Source organism: Peromyscus eremicus, chromosome 6 (genome assembly GCF_949786415.1).
Source record: "Peromyscus eremicus chromosome 6, PerEre_H2_v1, whole genome shotgun sequence".
In the NCBI taxonomy this organism is placed as follows: Eukaryota; Metazoa; Chordata; class Mammalia; order Rodentia; family Cricetidae; genus Peromyscus; species Peromyscus eremicus.
In genome coordinates, this window is record NC_081421.1 from 40,456,956 (window position 1) to 40,462,536 (window position 5,581).

Genomic DNA, 5,581 nt, shown 5'->3' on the forward strand with positions numbered 1-5,581 from the left:
AAACAAAATGTGGTACATATACACAATGGAATACTACTCAGCAGAGAAAAACAATGACATCATGAGGTTTGCAGACAAATGGATGGATCTAGAAAAAATCATCCTGAGTGAGGTATCCCAGACTCAGAAAGACAAACATGGTATGTACTCACTCATAACAGGATACTAGATGTGGAACAAGGATGACTGGACTGCTACTCACATCACCAGGCAGGCTACCTGGAAAACAGGACCCCAAGAAAGACACAGGGATCGCCCAATAACAGAGAAATGGAATGAGATCTACATGAACAGCCTGGACATGAGTGGGGGTAGTGAAGGGCGAGGGTCGAGGGAAAGAGAGCTTGAGTGAGTGGGAGATCCCAGCTGGATCAACAACAGAGAGGGAGAACAAGGAATAGGAGACCATGGTAAATGAAGACCACATGAGAATAGGAAGAAACAAAGTGCTAGAGAGGCCCACAGAAATCCACAAAGATACCCCCACAACAGACTGCTGGCAATGGTCGAGAGACAGTCCGAACTGACCTACTCTGGTGATGGGATGGCCAAACACCCTAATTGTCGTGCTAGAAACCTCATCCAACTACTGAGGGATCTGGATGCAGAAATTTAGACTCTTTTAATGAAGCGTTGCCTTATCTTGATATGAAATTGCACAAGCCTGTTCCTCTTGTTCTCTGGCTGGGACTCACATTCTCATCAATAATGAAACCATGCAACAGAGACAGAGACATCTTTGGAATCTGAGGCTCTGCAGAGGGTACAAGCCTAGGAGACTGACCTTCTCAACCAGCAACCCCACTTAGATGCAAGGGCAGATTCCAGGAGCTGGAGTTTTCATTTCAGTCAAATTAGAAGCAACAGGATCTATCTCTCCTGGGCTAGCTCAGTGTGGAGTGTTTGGATTTTTTTATTCATAATATCATAGATCAGTATACTTTTATCCTAATATTTGAGGCTATACTTAGCTTCTCTTTGTTTTTTAAAGACCTAAAAATTCTGTTATTTTTTAACCCTATTGGAAAATATGAATAGGTTTCATAGTTTAGTGGGTTTTCTCTGTGTGTTTGTGGTAATAAATTAAGAGTATCTTGTAAGCAAATAAATGCTGAAGAGAAAACTGATTTATGCTTTTTCTTCTGCTTCTCTCCTCTCCCTTCCTCCATATTTTCCCCCTCCTTCATCTCTTCCTTCTCTTCTTTTCTATCTGTATCTCTCTCCTGTCTCATTTAGTATATTCTTCTTAATCTTAAGGGTTTTTTATTAAGACTTTTTTATTGTTTTACATACCAATTACAGATTCCCCTCTCTTCCCTCCTCCCTCACTTCTCCCCAGCCTTTCTCCCACAATGTACCCCCCTAATCTTAGGTTTTAAGAGCAGCATGCTGGTGCTGGCCAGAAAAGAATAAAATGGAGAGCGTCTGAAAATTCATCTTCTGAATAAGCCCTGGGCTGTGCGTGAGAAGCATTATACAACATGGATCCGTGCACCACTTCCCCACAGAGGTCTACCTTGATTACTGTGGCTACATTGGTTTAATCCCTCATGTGAGTAAGTTATTTACATGTATTATTGAGCTTAATCCCCACAGCAGTACCTGAGAAAATGAACAAAACAAAATAGAACACTTCATTCTTCGTTCTTTGTCAGGATTCTCCTGGCTGCAGAGTGCTTAGGAAACACTGCCACAGTCTGAACTGAAACATTGGCCAGCTATGGACTCTCTGGTGTTTCTGCCATGTGCAGTTCTCCTTAGCCAAGTAAAGCCTTTCCTTATTTGTCTGGGAACAGGACAGTCTCATTCTTTCAGTTCTTCCTGGACTCTAATGTGATGTTTTGCTATAGTCCACATTCTCAGCAGCACTCGTACATGCAAATTAGTTTCTTCTGAACTTTCTATCACTTCAAAATTAGTAAAGTCTGGGTCTTAGAATAGAGATTTGAAATGTCTACTTAACTGTCATCTGTCAGTGGCTTCCACTACCAACAACTCCAGACAGCACAGCTAAACATAGGGGGCTGGAGAGATGCCTCAGTGGTTAGAGTTCTTGCTCCTCTTCCAGAGGACTTGGGTTTGGTTCCCAGCACCACATGGTGGCTCACAACCGTCTGTAACTTCAGAGGATCTGATGCCTCTTCTGACTCTGAGGGCACTGCACACACGTGGTACACAGACACACTAGCAGACAAAACACTCATGCACATAAAAGAGTAAATCTAAAAAGATTAAAACGCATGAATGTGGAAACTTACGCATCCAATCATTACAGGCATGAGTATGCTGCTGCTATTTTACATTAATTAGTAGATGTAATGTTCATTTAGTTCCTTCCCATTTGCCCCTCCAGAAGAATGAGCTGGCTCCAAAATCATACTTATTCCCATTCCATTACTTTGATAGCAAGATGCTGTTGGCACATGACACAGGAAGTCCTCATCACCGTCTGTCCCTTTTTGTTTCTCTTCTTTCCACTTCCTTCCTTCTTTCCAGATGCAAACTGGAACTGGTCACCATTCTGTCTCCAAGTTAGAAAAAATTCAAAGAGAATGAGAACCATTTATAATGACACATGAGTGGAGAGAAAAATCCTTTAAATCAGAGAAAGAAATAGACATTCAGAAAATACTCAAGGTGGGCAGTGGTGGCCCATGCCTTTAATCTCAGCACTTGGGAGACAGAGACAGGCAGATCTCTGAGTTCGAGGCCAGCCTCGGCTACAAAGAGAGTTCCAGGATAGGTCCAAATCTACACAGAGAAACCCTGTCTCAAAATAAAACAAAACAACGAGAGAGAGATTTGAGAGAGAGAGAGAGAGAGAGAGAGAGAGAGAGAGAGAGAGAGAGAGAGAGAAAGTTAAACACTGTCCTTTCAAACTTACTGATACAGTGTTTTGGGACTCTTCCCATGTGTCATCAATCACCAACATCCCAGATACTATCCTGTCTCTCCACCATTCAGTAGCTAAAAGGCCACTGCCCAGCTTCATCACAGGTCAGGCTTTTCTTCCCTCCTTACAGTAGAGTTTGGACAGCCAAACATACTATACGGGCAGCTGTTCACACTTCTGTTGTCCTGTGTCCAAGCTCTCAAAAAAACACTCTTAAGCATTTTTGTTTTGTAGGCCATCATACAATATTAAAAAGGGAGATAAAGATGATATCACAGATCCATCGATTTGCCTCATCCTCAGTTTCATAATCTAAAACACTTGGATTGTAGCAAACTTGAATTTTTCTTAGCATTAAAATTGTACTTGGGCATCTCATTTTGATAAACTTAAACAATCTAGGAATATAATAAAAGTAACTAAAATATAACTTTTAAATTGTATTTTAATTTCTAAGATGTCAACCCATTTCTTTCACCTCAAAACAAACATTGTGAGTGTAGAGAAAGGTCTTCTTTTTCATCATTAGGAGAACGAGTTTTACAAGGCCTCCTGAACCTGACTCTCCGCCTGCTGAACCCAGCATGCAGCCGGAGTGCAAATGAGTGAAACATCTTTCTATGTATGTTTATTATTCTCATTCCAGAAAGAACCTAAGCTGTACAGTGTTACAGGGAAGCACTCCTAGAGTCAATTTTATTTTATTTTTTTAATGATCAGAATGTGTGCTCTGGGAGGACGGACTCTTCCTTGTATGTAGCAGTATGCACCAGTGTGTGTCCACAGGGGAGGCTTTCCCTGCAGATGGGATACAGTAGACTTAGGGTCTCAGAACATAAACTCAAACTACACCTTATTTGTGTGCTACTCTCTCACTTTATTTTGTTATTCATTTTCATTAATTAATTTTAAGCTTATTTTGTAAATGTACATCCCCTGGATTCTCTTACTTAAACTCACTGAAGCAGAATCTTTGGAGTTGGTTACTTGTTACCCGTCTTTAAAGGAGGTATATGCTCCATGGACTTCTTTGGCATAAGAGTATGATTTCGGTCCTGAGGAAAGATGTTTAAATGGTCATGGCTTTCAGCTTCTTTCACCAAGAGTTTTATGCAAAAAAGAATGGAAAGTGGGCAAGTCCATGGAAACTGCCATCAAGACTGGATCTCGTAAGAGCCAATGACCATCATCCCAGGACTCCCTTAAAAGTGTTGACTGTGACAACACAATGTGCTCTTCAGAAGTAAGATGCCTGTGTCAAGACCAAATGCCAAAGATGTTTTATGATCTGTGACATGCCATGAAGTCATTCGTGTCAGAACCTGATGGTGAAAACTGGCTGACAGAAACTTAGCATTTTTAGTAGATTTATCTTCTTGTTTGAAGTAGTTCATATGCGTCTTCAGGGTGAAAACCAACAATGTTTCATATCATACCAGCATTCCAGATGAAACAGATTATGAAAATTTCCAATTAGGCAAATAGTTTTATGTCAAAAAATTTTGACACACTGGCTAAACCCAGTCCTATCAGCGGAAAAAAAAAAGTGGTTTTATGTTTTGAATTTGAAAATAGATTTCAAGATTTCTAGGAAAGTAATATTTTGGTATAACTGTGACTGTACTTTCAGTCTAGCTAAGTATGTTTCCTGCCAGATTTCAAGTGGAATGCATTCTAGTCTGACATGAAGCTTCAAACAAACAAACAAACAAACAAACAAACAAACAGCAAAACTGCTCATGACACTTTACTGAACTTCACAGGTCGTATCTTCCCAGGGACAAATTTCCTTCACTTCACAACCATGCCCCATTCATGTCACTTTGTGGCAGCACCTACACCTGTGAGCGACTATTTTCAAAATTAAAGGACACTAAGATGAAAATTGGAACCAAAATATCTGATGAGCACCTTGAGAATTTTAACTGCCTCAGAGATCCTAAACAGTGATGCTTGAGTTTCTCAATCAAAATGTCAAATATCCCACTAGTTTTATGTTGTTCTCCTTATTTTATAGTAAAAATATAAAAAATGAAAATTTAGCACTTAGTAATATTCACTTTATTTATTAATGATCACAAACTTGGGATCTGCTCAGTGATTTAAAAGACTCTCAACAGGGTGCTACATTATCAGGGCTATTGTGTTCGTCTTTTTATTTGTGGTGATAAACATCACAAAGTCATGCAGAGAATTTTTCTCACCAGCTTTCCTTAGCATTCATGTATTTAATATATTGCCCAAGACAAGAAGTCAAAAGGTTGGACATCACTGCTCTAAGCCAGTTATAACAAAACTTCACTGAGACTATTCTTCTAAACACAATGATGCAGACGCATACTGACAGGACTTGATCCCCAGGCTGTAGTGTAAAGGAAAAAAGAAAGATGGAGAGCAATGTGTAGAGACCATTACCACCATATCAGGGAAAAGGGGACATATATTCTAGTGTGTGTACACACATATGGATACTCATATGTGCACAGAATGTTAATATTCATAGAAACTGACTATAACCCACAGTGGGTGATCTAAGGGCAGCTAAAAGCAGAGATTTGTTTATCAATGTATGGGATTTTTTTTAAATATTTGAGCTCTTACTTTTTCTGCGCATTATACAAAAAGACAAGAGAGAGAAATTATGCACAAAAGGGATCAGATTGCAAAAATAGTGTGCAAGCCATTTTT